The sequence below is a fragment of the Pinus tabuliformis genome, chromosome 3_1 (assembly GCF_031772625.1).
Source record: "Pinus tabuliformis cultivar Carrire ecotype Pingquan chromosome 3_1, CPIR1, whole genome shotgun sequence".
In the NCBI taxonomy this organism is placed as follows: domain Eukaryota; kingdom Viridiplantae; phylum Streptophyta; class Pinopsida; order Pinales; family Pinaceae; genus Pinus; species Pinus tabuliformis.
In genome coordinates this window covers 808,691,555-808,703,561 of record NC_142301.1, presented here as the reverse complement: position 1 = coordinate 808,703,561, position 12,007 = coordinate 808,691,555, and positions in this window count along the sequence as shown.

The following is a 12,007-nucleotide window of genomic DNA, read 5'->3' as shown; positions in this document are numbered from 1 at the left end:
ACCCAATATGTAAGAACATGTCGCTAGGTTCATAAGAGGATGCATGTTTTATTGTATCAGCAAGCCTAGTAACATGAAACAGGGCCTATAACATCCCTTACTTGTACCCATTCACCCTTGGGAAAGCATTTTCATGGACTTTGCGGGAGGTTTATTAACAATTACGGAAGGATATAATTACCTATTTGTGGTAGTTGATAGGTTTAACAAGATGTTTGTTTTAATTCCCTATAGAAAGATTATCAACGGGCAAGAAGCAACAAACTTGTTCTTTAGACAGGTTTGGGTGCACTTTGGGATATCAAAGAGAATTGTTTTAGATAGGGACATGATATTTCTCATTTAATTTTGGAGTACATTGTGGGAGAAGATGGACATGAAGTTGAAGAGGTCTACATCATTCCATCCTTAGACAGATGGGAAAACATAAGTAGGTAACAGGACTTTGGTGTAGCTTTTGAGGGGTTATAATCAAAAGAATCCAAGGACATAGGATGAAAATTGGGTATATATACAATATTGTTATAATGGGGCATTCCACACTTCTATTGGTAAGTCCCCATTTTAAACTTGTTTTGTATATTTTATGCCTTCACCTTTGGATATTGCATATGGGAAGCAAGGAGAAATGAGGGAGGATCTTACAGGGTATGCCTTAAGAGTTGAAAAAATTGTTGAGAAGATTAGGTAGATATATATACAAGTGTCTCATGTACTTTTATACTAAAGTATACTTTGTTCCAGGCATGATCAACATAGAACAAAGAAGTTGTTCAAGCTGGGACACAATGTATGGTCACTGTTGGTGAGGTAAATCCCCTCTGCGGACAGAGGCGATCCCACTAGCTTAAAACAGAACTAGCCACAATCAATCCATGCTGCTACGCAAGTTCCTAGTTGTACAGTAAAGGTGAATTAAGAAGACCAACCTGGAATCCAACGCTATAGTCGAAGCAGAGTTGGTGTTCCCGCTCCCTCGCTCCGGCAGGTCACAATCCTTGCGATCTTTGCAAACGGACACCTTTCCTCTGGCTGGGCGAGCAGCTATATGCCTTGCAGTAGACTACCTCTCTCTTAGACTTCCGGCAGCATAACCTCTCTAGCATTACTCCAACAACTCAAGAACTCAAAGCTACAGCACTTCGGAACTCATAAACTTGGAACTAGCACTCTAGCTTGTCTAATGCATGAGGACAAGCTTTTATAGACGAAGAAGGGAGAAAGATTCAATGCACCAGGACACCCATTGTGAATTGGCAACATCCATGAAAAGCTACTATGGATAGATATGATGACTCTTCGAGCTTTATCAGATGGATTTTTCCCTCAAAGGAGCTCATGATCTGGGAGGAAAAATCATACAGTCGTGCTTTTAGCAAAAAACATTACTAAACTTGACTGGCGCGGGCATTGTTCTAAGACAGAGCGCCAATGATCGCGCCCCTTTTTGAGGATCTGAGTTATTGGCGCGGGTCAGACATTGGGTACCTGCGCCAATGGGAAAAGGGCACTTTTCAGGGATAATTTGCAGAAGGTGTCTTGAGGGAACATGAAGTACATACTCAGGGGAACATAGTGCAAGTGTTTTTAGGCTATGTCACTACTCACAGGTCCCGGAAAGCATCCTCCAATGTACTAAAATTGAGGCGATAGGGACGGTGACCAACGGTGACAATTTACTGTGTAACAGATGCCCCCCAAAGCATGAGGCCCGAGCGAGAGAGAGGGGTGAAATGCTTTGCAAGAACACATATAGCTGCTGCCGAGAACCTGCATTGAGAGATACTATTGATAGCTCAAATACATGATGTACGTGGTATGGTCGCAGCCATCCATAAGAGAGTACATGATAATTTAGATCCATAGTATGGACGCAGCCATCTGGGTAGGATCAATGAATTGACTCAGGTATGGTCGCAGCCATCCAGTGAATGAGTCATGTATCAAGAATCACGCCTGGATTACAACAGACACAATCCAGGGTCTTGCGCTCCATCTCGACCCGAACAGAAGTACAAGTTCAAGCATGCGAATATGTGAGCTGAAGTCGAACATGCATGAACATCGTCTGATTACCAGTCAATATTTGGAACTGTTAACAAACGCGAGAGGTACCACTAATAATGACAATGGCCCTCAAGGTACTATCGGTACAATCTACGGTGTGCGAATTAGTGATCTGACGTCGAACACCCGTAGAATCATTCGATCGGAGGCCAATGATGAAAACCTCGCGTCGAACACGAAGAACCTGCCATTGAGGCATGCAGGCTCCAAGGCACTGGAAGGGAGTCTCTAGATCAGCTTCCTGGATAATGAGCTGAAGTCGATAGGAAGTGACCTTGATCGAAGGTGGGCCATAATGTTTCCCACATCATCGACACGAGACAGAGAGATGATGTTGTGAATCAAAATTGTATGAGCTATCAGAGGGAGGTTGTTTCTTTGCAAAGGTCAACTTCTCTTGAACATATCGGCGGCACTAGAGTGGAGTTGGCAGTATTTGACATCGACGGATCAGAGGTCATAGTGACGAGGCAATGAGCAGATGAGAGGTCAAATAGGATTACCCAATCCCACGGAGGCAAATGAAAAATAAGATGAGATGTCCCCACCCAGACACGAAAGCAGAGGAGTGCCATGTTCAAGAGTGACATACTGCCGACACAACAATAATTATGGTTCCAAAATTTCTTTTCCCCCACCATTTCTGGCGAGTACCCCTATTATTTTTAACAAGCTTGATGGGGATAGCATATGCTTGTGGTGCGTCATTTCGGCAAAATCCGATTTCATTAGGTTTTAACGAGTCTGACAAAGGAAGAACTCGGCGTCTTTTCATGTTTAGAGAGTTTGAAAAGACCGCAAAAAGGAAACTCCAGGGGTGTCCTTTTTTGTAAAGTTGTGTCTCTCGGGCCCGAAAAAGTATAAAATAATACCCGAAAGAACCGCCCGATCATTACGATCGAGGAGTACTTTTCATGAATAGTGATTTTGACCTGAAAAAGTAAAAAAGTGATCAAGACCACGTCGTTTTGTAACCATTAACGAGTCCGAAACGACAAAAACCCGGTAATCTTTTTAAGTTTTAACGGTCGACAAAAAGAACTTAAAACGACCGCCCCTTATTAACGTTTAACGAGTCAAGAGGGAAAACTCGGCAATCTTTTCGTTTTTTACGAGTCAGAAAAGAGCGTAAAGGCGACTCGTCCTGAAGGAACGAGTGGTATAAAGGGTAGCAACTGGTTCCGGTAATGGTGGAACTGCTCAAAACATGTAATGGTCAAGAGGCTGGCTAATAAAACCACTCATCGCTGCGGTTCCTCAGGAAAGGAAAACAACCAAGTGAAAGCATATGATCGGCTAAAGAGATGGTAGCAATGGAATGAAAACAACCAAGGCTCATCTAGCAAAATTTAGCAGATAAAAGGAAATCACGAGATGTAAATCAGGTATGGGTTCATTTTTACACAAGCTTAAACCATGGAGAACTTTGCTTGGATTCGGTTTCATGTTTACACAAGCTTGAAACGGAAAAACTATGCTTGTTATGAATTTGCATACCTCCAAATGATAATGCAAATCGAGGTACATGCCCCCCAAGCTTCATGGCATTCACGGAGTGGATGGAATGAAGGTTCACTTGGAAAGACTCGATTTTGAAAAGGAGGTTGCATGCCCCCCGGGCCTCAGTCACGCGCCCGGGTCAGCTGCCGTCATCAGGATGACGGACTGGGTGTTGCATTTTTTGTGGAAATAAGACCATTTAGGAATGGTAGATGACTATATGTGAAGTGTGAACCGGGGAACGAAAGTTGGTCTACAATCTTGATTGTCCTTCCTTCGTGCGGAAAAGACATCACTCTGAAGAGTGAGGACACAATTGCACGTATGCGATAAATATAGTCTCGCCCAAGGAGTAAATTGTAATCTAACGGGCCTTGGACTACCATGATGCCCATTTGAATGGTCTTCCCTTCTAATGTGATAGGTACATGGGGAAGAATTCCTAAAGGTCGACTGGTTTCTCGATGAAAACCTGTAAGGTTTCTTATTTCAGGCAGAAGCAGTGGTGAACCAAGTGCTTCCCAGGCTGTTGAAGAAAGGATGCTCACGGGAGATCCCTCATCAATAATGGTACCGGCCATAACCATTCGGTAGACTTGGACTATAATTCGAAATGGTCTGGAAGGTGGTAGCCGGGGACTGCCTAGTTGATCCCAATTGAAGGAAACAACGAGGTTACTCGGAGGTGGGACCGGATAAACGGCCGGATATGGCTCTGATGGACTTCCTTCCTGCTGCGAAGGAATGAGAGGGATGCTCACTTGATCATTAGAGTCTATGTTTATGTATAGAATTTGGACGGTGTGATCTTCATCCTTTACAGTGATAACATCATCTGAGGATGGAACTTCTGAAGGCAAAACCGGGTCACTTGTTATCTGGACCTTTGGAAAGACCGGGTCACTTGTCATCTGGACCTTTGGACTTTCATCTGGTTTGGATTCAGGTGGTTCATCTTTGATGACAAACGTTTCCGGAACAAAGTGGTGTATAGACGACGAGGGTAAATCAACAGCGTTTCCGACCAGGGACTGGTCTGGAACAGGCTGAAAATCAACACTCTTTCCGACCAGGGACTGGTCTGGAACAGGCCGTAAAGCAACACTCTTTCCGACCAGGGACTGGTCTGGAACAGGCTGAGCAACACTCTTTCCGACCAGGTACTGGTCTGGAACAGGCTGAGCACAGCCAGGTTCGGGAAGAGAAAGCTGGACCAAAGAGGAATCAGGCTTGATTTCTTGGTCAGCAGGGGAACATTCTACAATTGCAGAGAGACGTCGATAACCAGCAGGAAGTTGAGTTGAGGGAGCTGTAAGACTTTCCAATACAATAGAGGCTCTATCCATGAATGGACAAAGGTGAAGGGGATGATTGCCTTCACAAAGTCTACAGGGGATTCGAATCTTCCCTTTTCCCTTAACATTTCCAGCTGATAGGGTAGCATCACCATGATCTCCAGAGGATGATGCAGGGCGGTCCCGATCGTGAGCCCATACTTCGAAGACCCTGGGGATGCTAGGACAATCGCGAAGAAGATGGTCTTCCTTGCATAATCTACAAGGAAATTTAGTCTTCCGCTGCGGAGCAGGAGGAGACTTTACTTCAGTTATATTCAGGGTAGATGGGACCTTTGTTTTGGGAGACTTCTTCTTTTTGGTCTTCTTCTTCTTCTTCTTAGCCACCTGGTTACTTAAATCCAGAGTTTCACCAGGCGAAGTAGAAGATGAGGACGCAGCAGTAGGCGAAGAAGGACAGGGATCCACCTTGGAATCAAAACAATGTTGCTCGGGTGGAGGAGGTGGTGGTGGAACAGGAGTTATCACACTCGAGACCACTGAGTTTGAGAACACCCATACGGGTAAACCGATGGTGAACCCAGGCAAAGACAAAGTTGCTATATACTGGACACCGACATTTCCGACAGAAGGAATCAGACCAGCCGGAGGACCACCTTGGCCGGTGGGCTCAGGGAAGGATGCCATTTGAGCGAGAAAGAACGCTACTCAAGCTAACGCAAGAAAAATTTAACCGGGTTATATGTGATCGTGGTCAAATAAATTTTAAGACACTGAACTTTGAACTTGACCTTTTCACTTTTTAAGAGTCGAGAAAAGGACGAAAAGATGACTCTAGTCTCCTTCGAATATTTAATGAGCACGAAGTGACAAGACGCTCACAGGCACCTTTTCATTTAAGGAGTCCGAAAAGGATCAAAAGTGACTGCTCTGGAATTCTAGGTAGAGGGTGTGCCAAACTTTTCGCAAAACCACAGAATACTTTTTAGGGTACAGGTGGTCAATCTTCGTGAATGTTGTGTTCACCGCATTGCGAATCGTAGGGCGGCCGACACGGCTTCCTATGGATAAAGGCTTTATTCCTATAGGGGTCTCCCAATATATACGCGACGGTACGTGGGAGCACAGTCCGTATTGGCACTTATCGTTTCACCGTGGAGGAATCACCCAACCACTCGACAGTAAGCTACCAGGTTTAACGACGCCGGAACACGTCTCTAACCTAGACCTCTAGAATGTTTGCGTTATGTTCCAATGCGTTGTTAGGTTCATTGAGTTTATTTTATAGTTTATCTTCAATTATGTTTCAGTTTTTTGGTCCTACCATATGTGGTCTCTCCAAACTTCCTAAATGCAATCTATATGCCAAAATTATATCGTTGCATTCGATGAATTCTACCTACAGAAGAGTAGAGATTTTTTTTTTTTTTTTTACACAAACAAAATGATCATCAAGCAAATAACAAAGGTCCTAATGCAACTAATAACAAGAAATAAAAGTTTTTTCTTTTTCTTTTTAAAAGCGACAAATAACAATAAATGCTAACTAATATAATGCAAAAAGCTCTTTTGTTTTTTGATTTTTAAGATGGCATAATGCATGTAAACAAACCTCAAGAGATATCCACGAGTACAAACACAATTCACTCAATGGACATAGAACCAATTCAGAAACATGAAGATGAACTGTCAAAGCAAAGGAAAACACAAAGACGTTCAATGAACCATGTGATCTAAGTTCAAATGAAGTCAAGCAAGATCCAAGCAAGCTAGAAGTGAATCACTAGATGAGTGCGGAAAACAATCGAGAAGCCGACTGGATGATCAAACCACAACGTCCCACAGAAGGCTCGACATGCACAGCCACTAGGTACTCTAGGGCTGGGATACAAAATCGATAGAAATAAGCAAACAACTGAAGGATGAAAGTAACAACCAGTCACACAGAGGTCCAACACACTTCCAGAAGCAGCAAAAGATAGGGAAGAACAAAAAATCCGAGTTTAAGGAGCTTTCAACTATCAAACTGGCAAAATTCACAGAGATGGCGCGACTGTGAAACTGCAACTCGCGCTAACAATTAATTGGCGCGGGTTCCTATGGAGCAACATGCGCCAACTGGCGCGACTGTCAGAAGAAAAAACGCGCCAGCCGCGTTTACTGACCCTGACTGACAGTGCCCAGAAGAACCAAACAGTAGATAGCAATTTCAAAACTGACCCAGAAAGTTCATTAACTCAGGCAAGCGAGAGAAAACTAATCATGCAAGACAAACTCCAAATAGCTTCTCCCTAGCGGAGTCGCCAAATTGTTGGTGAGGTAAATCCCCTCTGCGGACAGAGGCGATCCCACTAGCTTAAAACAGAACTAGCCACAATCAATCCACACTGCTACGCAAGTTCCTAGTTGTACAGTAAAGGTGAATTAAGAAGACCAACTTGGAATCCAACGCTATAGTCGAAGCAGAGTTGGTGTTCCCGCTCCCTCGCTCCGGCAGGTCACAATCCTTGCGATCTTTGCAAACGGACACCTTTCCTCTGGCTGGGCGAGCAGCTATATGCCTTGCAGTAGACTACCTCTCTCTCGGACTTCCGGCAGCATAACCTCTCTAGCATTACTCCAACAACTCAAGAACTCAAAGCTACAGCACTTTAGAACTCATAAACTTGGAACTAGCACTCTAGCTTGTCTAATGCATGAGGACAAGCTTTTATAGACGAAGAAGGGAGAAAGATTCAATGCTCCAGGACACCCATTGTGAATTGGCAACATCCATGAAAAGCTATTGTGGATAGATATGATGACTCTTCGAGCTTTATCAGATGGATTTTTCCCTCAAAGGAGCTCATGATATGGGAGGAAAAATCATACAGTCGTGCTTTTAGCAAAAAACATTACTAAACTTGATTGGCACGGGCATTGTTCTAAGACAGAGCGCCAATGATCGCGCCCCTTTTTGAGGATCTGAGTTATTGGCGCGGGTCAGACATTGGGTACCTGCGCCAATGGGAAAAGGGCACTTTTCAGGGATAATTTGCAGAAGGTGTCTTGAGGGAACATGAAGTACATACTCAGGGGAACATAGTGCAAGTGTTTTTAGGCTATGTCACTACTCACAGGTCCCGGAAAGCATCCTCCAATGTACTAAAATTGAGGCGATAGGGACGGTGACCAACGGTGACAATTTACTGTGTAACAGTCACAGTTAAACAAAAAGAGGCTATAGGGTCTTGGTAAAAAAATGAAGCTTATGTGGCATGGTCCCTTCAAGATAGTGGAAAAGGTGGGTGATAATGTATATTAACTTAATTAACCATCGTACATGCACATATACTTAGTTGTGAATGTAAAAAATATGAAACCCTTTTAGCCTTCCATGGTAGATTAGGAAGCGTAGTTTCTACCTGTTGAAAATAACAAGAAGAAATGTTAAAAATAGAATCCAGAAATTCCAATTTAATTTGTCCTTGAATTAAATTGTGAATTAAAATTGTAATTATTTTCTCATAGAAATTTGTAATAGTTAACTTAGGAATTTTGAGTTGGAAATCATGTATATGTTCTCCCTAAGTTTTAGGGGTCCAGAATGAGTTTATTTATGAGTTGTAATTAGATAACTCAATTTACTGAGTTATGGTTAGTTAAATTAGTTATAATTGTTTGTGGAACTAATAGAGGATTAATAGTCAGTTGGTGCACTTGTGCATCCACAAGTGTTACTCCAGTTAACTGAAAATTCCCCCACTAGAAACTCATGCATGTCAATTCTGATAAAGACCCAATTGAGACTAAAGTGTAGGGACAATGTAATATCAATTGTAAATATCATGCATGTAATCAGAGAAGGACCTAATTTTGGATTTCGCGGTTATGGATGAGGAACTTCCTTTTAAATACAAGTTAATTATCTTAGGAATTATGCAAAGAATTAGAAGCTTGGAGGCTTGGAAATTTGGCTAAGTATTGGCCAAAGGAAGTCATCACGCGGAGGATAGGAAATACTTGTGCAGGTTAAGCTCAAGTTTGAGCAGAGCATATTGTATTCATCCAAATTGTTTGAGCAGAGCATATTGTATTCATCCAAATTCTTTGACCAAGGGCGCAAGAGATTAGGGGCTTGGAGAGCTACAAAATTGGCTAAGTGTTGGCCAAGAGCTAGGTTGTGAGTTGAGAGAGTTGAGCATACTTGTACAGACTTGTTCCAGTGAGAACAATATTTGTATCTTCACTCATATTTCTGATATATGCAATATAGATAGCGGGGTTTTGAGCAATGGATTTCCCTAGATACATCTTGTGTTATGTGCCATTTATTTATCTTCTTATTTTTCATATTGTTTTCATTGATCTATTGGATTTTTCTGGTTGAAAGTAGAAGTAGACTCTTGTCTTTTGCTTTAGTACATTGCATGAGCTTGTGAATCTACAATATTTTCTACACTACCTTCTATGGACGATTTGGGATCATCTGCCCAAGAAGAATCAACAAAGGATAAAATTTTTCAAAAGAGGCCCAAAACTACAAGACATGGGCAACATGAACTTTGGTAGGTTGGATTGAAAGGACAACTTCCAGGGAAAGCTAAATGATACACTTGGGAGATGGTGGAGGAAAAAAAAATATCTCCTCATTTAGTAGAATATTTTGGGGACCAAAGGCCTTCCAAAATGGGGAGGTGTGATCCATAATGGATCATTATATTGTTTTTCATCCATTTCGATGATTTCAGAGTGCAAAAAGTAGAGGAATTTTCTCACAGGACCATTTTTAACAACAAGACCTAGTTTGGAAAATTAGTGTCTAAAACCTTCCAAGAGCATTTTGAGGCATCAAACGACGTTTTTTGGGGGTAAAACTTTATTGCTATATTGCAGCACATCTTTTTCATATTCTACATACAAAGACCTTTACAATGACGTAAGAATTACATCAATTAGAGTTCGTATGAAAAAATTATGCCACTTAGAATTTGATCTTCCTACTTTCACCACCATAATTCAAGAGGATGTTGCACCAACCCCCATTATTCATGAAAAAGGGGCTAATCACACGATTATGATGAAGGAAGCTATAGAAAAGTTCATATTGCAACTCTGGTTAACAATTGAGGTGGTTAAACCTAACCACTAGTAGGCTATCAAGTTGTGTTATAACCAGGCAACTAGAGGAAAATGGGTTACATTCTTTCAAGTGCATTTGCTCCATAGATGAGAAAAGATAACTAAGAGAGATAGGAGATATAGCACATAAAGTGGATTTGTGCACTATAGTAGCCCATCATCCATAGACCATGTTTCTTTATATTGACAATAATTTTTTGTTCAAATAAAGAGAGTACAACAACCTTACCTTCTAGTTGGATTTTCTCTCGAAAGAGTTTCCCAAGTTATATCTTCTGCCAAATCGTGGTTTGTGAGTTTTTCTTTCACTATTCTCTATTTTCTGCATAGTTTTAATTTTGCATGCATACAAAGTTAACAATAATCTATAGATTCATAAATCTAAAGAGAAATAAAACTCTAATAGTGTAGATTTAAATTTTTACAATATAGTTTTATCATATTCGTTGTGATGAACTGTCCAGTGGAATATCCACGATAGTTTACGGATCATTCATCCACCAACTCCTCTTCTCAGAGCCCATTGTCAAGCCATCATCAATCCACTCGCAGGAGCCACGGGGGCTTCTCTCAATGAACCTTTGACATATCACATGTGCTCATGGCATGCTAAACAATACCCTTAATTTGAATACATATTGGAAAATGCCTCTATAAAAACATTACTTAACCCCTATCAATATGAACCCAATATACCATCCTAATTTCAAAAACCCCTAATTTCACTAGATATTGTAGGTATCCTTTTTTCCATTAAAATTCTTTATACCCGTTTATATTTTTTCATTAACTTTGAGCTCTATTTTTTATACATTCCAATATAAAAACCCTTTACCCCCATTATATTCTCAATATATTATGCCATTTTTTCCTCAATATATATCCCCCAATATGAACCCATGTGGTATGGTATTTCTCCCCCAATGAAGCCCCCATTGTGAGGTCCACGAGTTGACACGATTATGTGTGACGAGATGAGTCGAAGGCAAACTTAGTTTTATGTGACAAGTCGTGAAAACTCGGTTTTATGCAACGAGTTGTGAAAACTTGGTTTTATGCGTCAATTCGTGCAAACTTAGTTTTATGCGACGAGTTGTGAGATTTGGTTTTGTGCGATGAGTTGTGGGGAAGCGAGCTTAGTATTATGCAACAGAGGGTGACATCGGTTAAAGGCGACGAGTTGACGCAATGACAAGTCAACATGAGAGTCGAAAAATCGAAAGATAAAATTGGGTAAGTGTTGGGCGGCGGTGGAGACTTTATATGGTTGGACGATGTGTGGTTGGTCCAATGTGCGAAGGAACCAACTTAAGGCTGGGCCGACCTAAATGAGTGGAGATGTGGTGGAATGAGTGGTCGGATTGGAGGAGGGTCGATCCCCTCTAACACATGGGCACCATGTATATATAAAAGAAGGGCGGCTTTGTGGAAGGCATCAAGCCAAGTGAACTCAAGCTAGCAAACATCCAAGAGATTAGGCAAGAAAGAGGAATCATAAGGCAAGGGAAAAGGTGTAGGGGGATATAAGGCAAGAGCTGGGGATGAAGCAACCATAGCCGAATTTCTTAACGATCGTAGGGCAGGCATATTGACACGGCCTGGGCAAGTGCACACGACCCGATGTGTAGGCAGGTGTAGGTGGGTGCATCGACTTGAATGAGCGGGCACATAGGAATTGGTGGACAGGTGAGTTCTGAGTGGGTGTGACAGAATGGATAGATGGGCACACACCCGATGGACGAGATGCAGTAGAACGGGAAGGCGAGTTCTTGGCAGGCGCGACTGAACAGACAGATGAGCACATGACTCGGTGAACAAGATGTGATAGAGTGAGAAGGCAAGCTCTGGGCAGGCGCGGCTGAATGGATAGACAGGCACACAACCCGACGGATGAGCTACGGTAGAGTTGTGGTAGAGTTGGGCGTGGACGTGGACTTGGGTGACTTAACCCGACAAGTTCGGCATGCAAACACAATAGATGGGCGACCCGACCTGGTGGGAAACATGACATGGTAGCTAGCCGA